This window comes from Chrysochloris asiatica, unplaced genomic scaffold (genome assembly GCF_000296735.1).
Source record: "Chrysochloris asiatica unplaced genomic scaffold, ChrAsi1.0 scaffold00001, whole genome shotgun sequence".
Lineage (NCBI taxonomy): Eukaryota > Metazoa > Chordata > Mammalia > Afrosoricida > Chrysochloridae > Chrysochloris > Chrysochloris asiatica.
This window is the reverse complement of record NW_006408519.1, coordinates 6,315,240-6,327,770: the sequence shown is the minus strand read 5'-3', so window position 1 is coordinate 6,327,770 and position 12,531 is coordinate 6,315,240. Positions and strand designations below refer to the sequence as shown.

At 36.5% G+C, this 12,531-nt stretch overlaps 1 protein-coding gene across 1 annotated transcript in view; it reads right to left on the bottom strand.

Moving 5' to 3' along the window:
* ZFPM2 (zinc finger protein, FOG family member 2) overlaps nucleotides 1–12,531 on the bottom strand; it is a 560,495-nt gene that overhangs the window by 38,773 nt on the left and 509,191 nt on the right. The gene's annotated exons all lie outside the window — the stretch shown is intronic.

Sequence of the window (12,531 nt, the reverse complement as noted above, 5' to 3'; positions counted from 1 at the left end):
CTGCCTGCCCAGTATTGCTCGGATTACTCCATTCCACATCAAAAGGTGAAAAATACTCTGCTCTAGGGGCTCTTGTGAAGAAAGTACATAAGGCATAAATAAGGGGAATCCACTGGGATTCGGCAAATGCTTGTTTCAATTCTTTAGAATACTTTATGACCCAGCCTCCCCACTCTACATTTATTAGGTCAAAGACAGTTAAAAGGTCAGTCTGCTATCTCTTCTATCATCTGGTTAAAATGAAAATATAAACAAACCAACAGAAAATGAAGGTAAAATTTTGAAAACTATGAATCACATTCTATTTTTCAATAAATTTTTTTTCTCAACAGAGGGGAAAATGATATACATATTGGGTCTCTTATATTTGTGTCACCATTAAAATGGAAGTGAAGGAAGGAGGTACATTGTTGAGGTGATGACAATTTGCTTCCTGTACACAAAAAGTCCACCAGAAAGACCTACTTGAAGTGTTCAGTACAGTCAAAAAATTAGGAAGTATAAGATTGCTGAAGAAGTAACTGAAAAAATCAAGACAGGATATAATTAAGGCTTGAAAAGGATTTCAACAGAGGTAGGGTCAGGCTAAGGACAAATTGTGGTAATGTTTTATAAGCAGTGATAAGAAGCAAGACAGGCAAAGGAGACACAGCATAAAAATAAAAGTTCAAGATCAGACTCAGTTTGGACTTTAAGTCTTTGAGAACAAAGTTCTGACATACAGAAAATGACAATAAAGCCTGAAATATGAATATGTTCCTCTTTCCCCTGACCTCCTCAGAAAGAGGACAAGAAAGAAGGAAAGGAGAATAGAGCAGTAAGATAAATTCTTACTTCAGACAAGAGTACTTGTGTGAATCTTTGAAGAATTCCAGAGTAGGAAGTTACACTTGAGCCAGGAAATGGACCCAGTGAAGCTAAGAAAGTACCTGGGGGTTTGGGGTAGGGTGGGTGTGAGGGAGGATCACAGAATGAATCAAGGAACAAGGGTGGCTGAACTAAGCTCAGGACACATCCTGATTTGTACCTTAAGTAGCCTGGGCAGCTAAATGTAGCTCCACAGGAACGTGAAAGGTCTGTTCTTATGTTAGTAAGGTAATATGTAGTTCAGAAACAATCATGTTTTCTTTGTTACTGAATCTGTTTTGCTGAGGATATAAAGTGAAACAATATGAAATCCACCCAAACAGGAGAATCCTGATAGGTGACAAACTGCAGAAAGAAACTTGAGTCTTTTTCCTCATTCTTCTAAAGAAAAGCTATGGAACCAAGAAAGGACTTCCTGTAAATCTCTAAGGAGTCCTGGTGATGGTCTAAGCTTTGGGCTGCTAAGAACAAGGCTGGGCCGGCAATTCAAACCTATCATCAGCTCTGCAGGAGAAAGAAGGGGTTGTCTGCTCCTATATACATTTACAGTCTTGGAAACCCTAAGGAGCAATTCTACCCTGTCTTATATAGGGTCTCTAGGAGTTAGAATTGACTCACTGGTGGTAGGTTTTCTTTGTTTCGTGTAAATCTCTAAGTATATTTTCATCTTACTCCAGTGAAGTGTTACCCATGAACCTGTAAATATTTATGGAAGGGAAGAATCACAGAGGGCTTCTAAAGTTCCTATTCAAGCTGAGAAAAATCAAGGTCTGTGGAGTTAGGTGACATGTCAAAGGGAGCACAGATTTGTTTACAGATGTGGATTTTGTTGGGATTAAGGGCTACTGAGTCAGACCTAATTCATACTGATCCTACAACAATACATATATATAATCTCTAAACACATAACATGTATATATACACACGCATTAGGAACTTCCATAGGAAGTTAAACTTGGGCCAGGAAATGGCCGATTTGAAGTTCACCAAAATGACCTACTCCAAATACTCTGTATAGCCAAAATACTATGGAGTTGAAGATTCTTGAAGAAGGAACTGGAAAAGTCAATACATTACATAACTAAGGCTTGAAAAAGGTATGCCAGCAGTTCCCAACTTAGGATGGGGTTCTATTCCAATGACTACATTGTATGTTGGTTCTGATGTTAAGTTGAATACCGCGATTTTTTTAAAGTATAGTTTTCGTTATTTCCTTTTATTATCAGTATCTTTATAAATCCAATCTTTACTATCTTTGGAGTTGGAAACATATATAAACTTACAGGTATATTTCAAAACATATGTTATGTTATATGCTGTGGAGTCGGTTCCGATTCATGGTGACCCTGTACAGGGTTTCCAAGGCTGTAAATCTTTACAGGAGCAGAATGCCTCATCTTTCTCCAGCGGAACAGATGGTAGTTTCAAACTGCTGACCCTGAGGTTAGCAGCCCGATTCATAACCACTATGCTACCAGAGCTCCTTTCAAAACATAGGAGAGGGTTTCAAAAGTGTATGGACAAATGAAAATAAAAGAGAATGGAATTTTTCCATGAATGTTTGGAAACCCTCTCATTCATACATTCATAAAAGGAGCCCTGGTTTTGCAGTAATAAGCAGATTGGCTGCTAACCAAAAGGTTGGTAGTTTGAACCCCCCCTAGTGCCTCTGCAGGAGAAAGATATGGTAGCAATTCCATAAATATTTACAGCCTAGGTAACCCTATGGGGCAGTTCTATCCTGTCCTACTGGGTGGCTATAATTTGGAATTGCCTGGAGGGTAATGGGTTGTGTGTTTTGTTTTTAAAATACATAATACAAATACCCAAGTGACAAATGAACAGAAAACACGAAGGATGGTTATTTGAGGTTCGTCACAACTCAAATATGTTGTAAGTCCGAGACTGTCTGTGTATATATTTCACAAGGCTTGGAAAGGATATACATAGTTCACAGTTGGTCTTTCAGTGTAGGTCTGCTTTAGGGACTGATCTGTAGGTAGTGGCTTTACCAATGTAATGGCAGCTACTGTTTGTTAGAACCTTACTATATCTCAGTATTTTCTAAAAACACTTTGTGATGCTGTTGCTATTTCTACATCTGTTGAAACAATGACTTAGAGAGATTCATCATCCAGATTTACATAGATTCTAAATTATGGGATGAGAATATTGGCCTTCTCACTCCAAAGATTTTTGATGCAGACTCTCAACTAGCTAAAGAGAACACAGCCATTCATCTAAGAAGCATAGAAAACTCAGAATTGCAAATGTTGACCAAGGATCCTTTGGGAAGAGCATGATGATGGAAGTCTACTTCAATGTGCAGCATGGCTGTGGCATCACTCTTTTCAGACTCCAGATCTTGACGGTGACTAATGATGATGGAAGAGAGCAAGGATGTCCTAGCAAATCAATAAAGAAAGGCTTCCCTGCTTACAGAGATGTTGCTATGCTCTGGGCTTCAAATAGTGAGTGAAGAACTGGCAGGAACACTATTTATCCTATAATATAAACTGTAATATAGTAGGAAGGCATCCTGGTGTGGTGCTGTAGGATAAGCACTGGACTGCTAACCATGAGGTTGGCAGTTCAAACCCACCAGCCACTTCTTGGGAACCTTATACAGTGTCACTATAAACAGGTACCAACTCTAAGGCATTTAACAACATGGTAGGAAGGGAATCATAGGGATTCACAGCGTGACGTGATCCCAATTAATTTTACAAATCTGTTAACTGTATGATATTTGGGGGTGGCTTATATGAACTACAATAATAAAATATGTTCTTTGGCTTTAGTAGTAAATTCCTCAATATAGTAGCATCAAATTATCTATCTATCTATCTATCTATCTATCTATCTATCTATCTATCTATCTATCTATCTATCTATCTTCCTTACTTTTGAGAAGAATTTTTTCTTAAATACTCAGAAATATATTCTGCTTTCAATAGGTACTTCTACTTTCCTAAGGCCTGGTTGTATTGATTTTGTTATATCTAGGAGATCATTTTATTTTTTGGATAATGCACATAGATCTAACTGTGCAATTTCTACAAATGAAAACAGAAGATGAATATATCAACCCCTGACTACAGTGTGCAAATGAATGTCACTCTTAAGCAGAGAGAAATGCTTTGTATGTCTCGGTGTGTGTTTTCCTCGCTAAAGTAGAATATTAAATAAAGAGGCATATGTGATTGAATGTTTAACTGAAGATGCTTGCTATAAGGTAAATCAAAGTATTTTCTTTCCTTAATATGAGAATTGCTAAAGTAATAAATGACCATCACCTTCCACTCCATTCTGTTTACAGATCTGCAGTTCTTTCTTTAGCCACCGAAATTTTGGAAATAAATTGGAACCTTCAAATAATTTAAAAATGAAATCATTTGATAAAATAATGTCAGATACTTAACAGTTGCAAGCTTAAGATATCAAAAAAAAAAAAAAGTATTTGAACAGCTAGTCTCATCCAGCAGCCAATTTTTTTTTATATTCCCTGATTGTCTATTTGTCCCCAGTGAAAGTTATTACATTCCTTTACCCATTTTTTAATCAAAATCATTTCCAACTTATTTCAGTCTGTCACAATAATATTTTCATACAAGTAGTGTAGTAACCTAATTCCTTCATTTGAATAATACATTCATTTTTAATTACTGCAACTTGATCTCAGATTATTCAAATAACTGTTTCATTTTTTATGCTTACCCTGACCCCAGTGTATTTATAGGCTTTTATCCTTACCTGATACCAGTGTAATGTAATTATAGATTGTAGTTTAATCATCTACTATATTCTAGTGAGTTTGTTTAAATCGCTCCAATCCTGAGCCTTTTATTTCTATGCCTTTTAAAATTCTACAATGGCATTCTCTTTGCATAAAGGCAATATTTTTGTAGTTTACAACAGTGAATGAATATTTTGCATGCATTGCAGACTATGGTTCTCATTTAATAATTTAAAAGTCACCATACAGGATGGTATGTAAAATCAAGCCATGCTTTGTAAAGAGAAGAAGTACACCTGTTTGTTTTCCACAGGGCTCCCCTGCCCACTTCCTGCTGTTTTAAAACCACAGATCTGCAGACTGCCCGGGATCACTGTGTCTATGTCTGACATTCAATCCCTGTGTTGTAAGAACACAAGTTTCATTGGTGGGGAAGGCTTATCTCATAGGAATTATTTTTACTATTGCTCATTTCATTATTGTTTGCCTACTTCCTAAACTATGACTCCATCAGGAAAATTAAGTTTTTCTAAACTTCTTTAGGCTAGTGTCTGAGTTCTTGGCACAATACAAATTTCAGCAACAAATTTAACAATGAAACAGGAAGTTGGTCTGAGAAGATGGCTGGCAACATTGCTAGACTAGAAAGGTCTAGTGACCAAGCTTGTAGGCCGCAAACATTGGTTTTACTAAATGACTCAGATGATCTTCTTAAAATACTGGAATTTTATGAGATGAAGAATTGTTCTCACCCCGCACAGCCCATGAATCACTAACCTGGAGCTGTATAGTCAATTCCCACTCATGGTGAACCTATGCATTTCAGATTAGAAACATGTTCTATAGAGTTTTCAACCGCTGATTTTTCAGATGTAGATCATCAGAATTTTCTTCTGAAGTGCCATTAGGTGGATATGAATCTCCAACCTTTTAGTTATTAGCCAAATGCGTTTACTGTCTACAACACCCAGACTAAATTAATCACTGTTGTTAAGTTGTTGTTAAGTGCCCATAGAGAGTCAGTTCAGACTCATAGCAACCTGTTTCCAGGGAGTGCCTGGTGGGTTAGCAAACCAATACTTAACCTACAATGCCACACAAGGATTTAGTTAGCCACTTGCTGCTGCTGTTGTTGTTAAGTGCCATTGGTGAAGGTTCTGATTCATAGTGACTCTGTATAGGGTTTCCAAGGAGCAGCTGGTGGGTTTGAACCACCAACCTTGTAGTTCAAACCAACCTTGGAGTGTAATGCATTATCCTGCAATGCCACACCAGGATCCCTATTTAGTCACTGTTGTTGTTGTTAAGTGCTCTTGAGTCAGGTCCAACTCATAGCAACCCTGTACAGGGTTTCACAGGACTGGCTGGTGAGTTTGAACTGCTGACCTTACAGTTCAGTGCTTTATCTCACAGCACCACACCAGGACTCCAATTGTTGCTGCTGTTAGTCATTGAGTCAGCACCAACTTATAGAGAACCTGTGCACAACAGAATGAAACCCTCCAATAAGTCCTGCCAATTCTATATCCCAAGTGTCTTTCAAATCTAGCTTCCCTTCTGCACCTTCCATGCTGCTGATTCAGTTCAGAGCCTACAGACTCTGTCTTGTTCTTTCCCCTCCATCCTCAATACCTTTGCTAGAATGCATATCTGAAATGCACACCTGATCTTGTTCCCCTCCTTGATTAAAACTTGTGAATGGTTTGCCATGCCCTACAGGAGAGAACTGAGACTTCATATCATGAGATCCTACAACAATACACAAAAAGAATATTATGAGGCGGAACCATGCTGATCTAAACTGAAAACATTTAACTGTATTCGTAAGCAGAAAACTTTGGGAAGGAACACACATAAGTGAGAGGTTATAAAGCTTTGAGTTTCTGACTTTAATAGTTAACAAAACACAGGACTTTTCATAAATCAATGTTGCTTATGACTTCAGACCAATTTTTCCAAGTTTCTGTCTATGAATTAGACTTCCCCTTCTCCATCCACATTCTTAACTTTACCTTTCTTTCCTTCTTTTACTCAAATTAGTAAAAACTATGGAGATAAATACTACATTCAAACCACATAACAATATATACTTTCAAATGACTTTTTTTTTTTTTTTTTTTTTTTACAACTGACTCAAACAGTGAGAGTCTGAATTTTAACTCATTGCTAAAATGACATGAGGCCCTTGGAAACGAATTTCCAGAAATCCCAATCACCAATAACTGAAGTATTAATGGAAGAACAAAAATACTTGCCTAAGATATCCCATTGTGAATTTCTCCCATTGAGTAAAGGGCACATTAACTTACTTCACTTCACGAGCTAGTTGTTAAAATAGCTCAGAGAACTTTGAAAGTACATTACAGTTACAAAGAGTCTTGGAAGACTAAATAAAATAATGACGGACAACCAGGATGTTGAGACAAACTGCATGATAACTCTCAAAAATGAGTTACATGCTGCCTCTTCCTGCCTCCATGGAGGCGTGCCTGCATCCCTTTGGGATTTCTTTGCCATTTGGTACAACATTCACTTTGACTATTATAATACAAGCTTCATTAGAGAAATAAAATGCAATTGTCTCCATGAGATCAAAGGGCAATCTATTAAATAAAGCAACTGGAACTCTACAATGAAATAATATGAAAAGTTAGAATTATTTGGTGAATCAAAATGTAAATCATACTGGCCTACTGTGACTAAATGCAGACCTGAAGATTAGCTTTATTAAAAATTGACAGTGGCTTGAAACATCTGAAAAAATATGAAAAGACATTTAAATTCAAAACTATTTTATATAAATTATAATAAATGTAGCATTGGTGCTTGTTTTAATAAATTTAGTAAGACTGCTAGTTACCCATGCGATTACAAAGACATATGAAATGAAACAAAAAAGGAGATACTAAGATTTTTAACAGAATCATCTGTATTCAGTGATTCAGAGCCCCTGAAAAACACGGATCTGTTCAAATAAAACAAAATAAAACATAGTATATAACATTAAAATTAACTTGTGTTCAGTGGAGAACTAAAGTGATACACCGTATATTGACAACTTGGTCCTGAAATCTTTAAGAATTTTGCTTTTAAATGAAACAGAGAACTTAGTACTAACTGCTTTAAATCAAAGGTCTTTTATGATTTCTGAAAACTAGAGCCCATTTTTCATGGGAAAAGGAAAAAAAGGTAGAGGCAGGTAAATGGAGCTTGTCTGCACATCAGGGGTTCTGAATTTGACTTTCAAATGCTTATTGAATACTTGGTGTTTTTTCTTCTCAATGGAGATGACAGATTTTAAAACACCTCACTGTGTATTTCAGTGCATTACATCACTTAAGTCATTTACAAAATTGTATAAAATTACCCTGAAATCGCATCAAGTATAGCAATGTACCATGAAACTAAAGGAAAAAAAATTGGAGAAAAACACATTTTAGATTACAAGGGAAATATAATAGAGACAAGGTTCTAAAAATACAACAAAGTTACCCACCTTTTGGGTTCCTGTCTGTGCACAATCTAATCTGAGTCCATGGAATACCATCAGACTTTTGTCAAAAATAAAACACTGAGAACTTAAAAAAAAAAAAAATTGAGGAAAACAGAAAGTAAATATCTGCTAACATCATAACAGAAACCAAATAAAATTACTTGTGAATATCTTAAATGCATTCAACAAAACACAGTTTTTGTAAATTATTTTTAAGATAAATGAATTTTGACTATTTTCATGAGTTTCTATACAGCCTCAGAAACCCTGTACAGGGTTGCTATGAGTCGGAACCGACTCCACGGCATATAACCACCACCACATATATCCTTAATCTTCAATATTCTCAGAAATCTATACTTTCCTCATGATCAATAAATGTACACATGGTCTATTCTATCACTAAAACTGCAATTTTAAAGTCTATCTTATAGAAGTATTGCTATTGTTCAGTGCCATCAAGTTGGTTCCAACTCATAAGGACTTTGTATAGGGTTTCTGAGGAGTGGCTGGTGGGTTTGAACCACCGACCTTGCAGTTCAGCATGTTTTTCTGCACCACCACACCAAACTGGAACAGCCTTATATTTGGTAATAGAAGCGGTCCTCCTATGCCAAATAGCTGCTGGGCACGTTGACTCCACCTGCTCTTGGGACCATTATGTTTGGGGTCCTTTAATTTCATATATAAGGAGCTCTGGTAGCGTAGTGGTTATGAATCAGGCTGCTAACCTCAGGGTCAGCAGTTCAAAACTATCAGCTGTTCTGCGGGAGAAAGATGAGGCTTTCTGCTCCTGTAAAGATTTACAGCCTCGGAAACCCTGTTCAGGGTTGCTATGAGTCAGAACCAACTCCACGGCACATAACAACAACAACAAATTTCATATATAAAACACACACATCAAAACTACCACTGAATCATTAAGTTTGCTTCTTGATTTTACTCTACTTGCTAAGTAGCTAAGTAAAAGGTTATCATCATGATATACTACAAAAAAGTGGCATTTTAAACATTAGACAAATCTGGGTGAGAAGCCAGTCACACATTTAGTATCAGTGTGACTTTGAGAAAATCACTTACTACTTCTGAGACACAGTCTCCTCATCTGGAAAATGGGGGTTCCCATGCCAACTTTGTGACTGATACATAAAAGAGCTTTATTTATTATAAGGGGCATAACACAGGGTTAAATGTGGATTAGGCACTTCAGAAATATCCATCCTGCTACTGTCTCATAATTATTTTACCTGGAATGGCAAAGTCTGTCTCCTGGAAGTTTCAACTAAGACAGATTGCAAAATATCACCTGTTCAAGGTATTGTCTTAGAAGGCATTGGCCCTAGAAAGCAGATTACACTTGCCTATCTGCTGTTGGCCATGGTTACCTTTTGGGGAATGATTTATATCACTGACTTCAGACTGTTATTCCCCAAGAAGATTGGCCTTATTTAGCTTTCAGTCATCTATTGTCTGCTGAATTTTTTGGAAAAATGTACACTTGCTAATCAGTATGCCAAGAATCTAGAAAATTGGTATTGCCTACAAACCACCAGATTCCTTGTGATTTACATATATTTGTCATTAAGTCCTAAATTACTGGGATTATTTTTGTTTTGTGCTTTTAGATCACATATAAAAAAGGAGAAATAAAGTGATTATGACTGATATGGTATTATAAGTTTTTTCATGTTGCTGTTATTAAGTGCCATAGAGTTGGTCTGGACTCCTAGTGACCCTCTAAGGGTTTCTGAGACTATAGTGTTTGTGAGAGCAGAAAGCTTCATCTTCTTCCTACATATTACCTATAAGAATATATGTTTATTACTCATGTTTACATAAAGAAAATTTAAATGTAAAAAATCTTAAAATATGACTCAATAAATAGATGAATCAGACAAATACTAATGGTATTATATGAATACTTTAGTAAAGATTTCCCTTACTTTTAGCAGTGTACCAGTCTGGAGACACTGACCGAAAGGCTAAAGATTATATTATGTATTATCATTACTGTGCTATTTTGTATGGATTTGTTTATTTCCAGACCCTGGTTAAGCATTTAAATTTTTTTAAAAGTCTAAAAGCAATTGTGAAAGATGTGTGTGCATATGTGTGTGTGTGTAACTTACTTAAGGGCACTGCTTTTAAAAATAAAAACTATAAATGTGCAAAAATATTTATATGAACAACACTCTTGGATAGGAACTCCATTTCTAATAGTCAAACTTGATGCACATACTGGTTGGTTGGCATGCTGAGCTCAGAGCCATCTGTTACATTGGCACTGTGCCCACTCACAAGGAGTTATGCCAGTTTAACATGATATAGGTGACACCGAAATGAAGGTTTGAGAGGCTAGATAGTAGAGTGAGCTATGAACCCTCCTGTAATCAGGACCTTTGGTGGCTGTCTTTATTGGAGAGGAGGATTTGTGTTAACTTGGACCCTGAGCTACTAAAAACACCATTATTATTATTTTTTTTTTTTCTAAGTGCTGTCTGTCACTCAATAGAGTATTACAAATTTTACCAAAATGATGAAGTTAGATTTTTTTAGTCTAAGTCCTTGCACCATCTTGGAAGTAGTACTTTTAGTATATAATTATTGGGTATGTCAAGAATACGTAACATACGGCAGTGTAATTTATTTTCAAAGGGACTTTCAAACGGCTCTGCAGTAATATATATATAATGCATATGTTTATGAAAAAGGAGCAGTGGTAAGGATAACTCACTACTCAAATTTTTGCTCTAAGTGTTTCTTAAATTTTTTTTCAATGCTGTATCAGTTAATACAGTATTGAAAGATACTTGCTTTAGTCCAAATACACAGTTTTATTAATATATTATTTTCTACTCTAGTGCTGAGGATCAGATAATGAAATTTGTAATTTTTATACCACAGTTTCAGTGTTTTATATAAACACACTACTGTAAGTTTTCACAAAATGTTGTACTGTAAGAATTCTTGAAGTAGTCTACTTTTCATTGCTTTGCACTTTTGTAAATTAGTTTTTTGTATTTTTAACAGGAGGAAGAAACATACACAAGTCTGTAAGGATCAGAGAGATTTATTAGAGTTCTGGTATGGTGCTGTAGGATAAACACTGGACTTCTCTTCACAAGGTTGGTGGTTCAAACCCAAGAGTTGCTCCTTGGAAACCTTTTGCAGGTTCACTGAAAGTTCAGAACCAACTCAGTGGCATGTAACAATAACACCATAAAAACTATAGATGAAAAGACATCTTGAACCCAAAGAATCATTGTTATCTAGCTACTACAAGTTGTTCCTCCTGACTCATAGAGACCCCATGCATACTGGAACAAAATTGGCCATGGCCTTGATCAGTTTTAGATTTCACCTTTGTGACAATTAGGGTTTTCATTAGCTGATCCTAGAAAATAGATTCCTAGATCTTCCTTGTCCAACTTGTTCTGGAAGTTTTACTGAAACTTGTTCAGTATCATAGTAACTTGCAAGCCTCCACTGATGGATGTGTGGTGGCTGCACAGGAGGTTCCTTGGCCAGGAATTGAAGCCGGGCCTCCCACAAGGCAAGAATCATACAATCTGACACATAGCAATCCTATATAAGGTTTCTGAGGAACGGCTGGTGGGTTTGAACTACTGACCCTGCAGTTAGCAGTCCAGTGCTTATCATACAGTGCCACACCAATCTTTACTTAAAGAGTTCTCAGCTGTTTGCTTTAAAAAAATAAATTTCAAATTATATGTCATTAAATAAAAACTATATATAATTGTATTGGCATACAGGTTATCATTTTTCCAAAATCACCTACTGCAAAACTTATTTTGGACCTAAAGTCTTGAAAGAGGAAGCACATTTGACTTCATGTTTAATGACTAGTTAAATATAATGACTTACATGTGGGAAGACTGAGATGAGTCTCTGACAACTGAGACAAGTGTGAAGTAGTTAAGGGGAACCTTACCACTACAGAAACCAGGCATGCTGGTTCACATTCTTTTAAATAACTATAAATATATGCACTTTGCATTAAAAACAAAAACAAACCTGTTGCAGATCAGTCCATTCCAACTCAGGGAGACTGCAAGTGTGCAGAGTAGAACTACACACGATGGCGTATCCAAGGACTTGATCCTTTAGAAGTCAATCTTCAATCTTTTCTTCTGCGGCACCTCTGGTGTGTAAAAACTGCCAATCATCTGGCTAGTAGTTGAGTGCATAACTGTTTACATGACCCAGATATTCCAACTTTGCATAAAGACCCACTTAAGCAAGACCCTGTAAGACACAGTCGCTTCCACCAGCTTCCTTCTCCACTCTAGTTTCCCTGTGCTCCTGACACATTGGCAAATTGCCTTCTGGTCCAGGGCCTTAACATATGCTGTTCCTTCTGCTCAGCCAATGTTGTCTCTATCCTTCAGGTAATTCTCATCTATCAGGGAAGCCT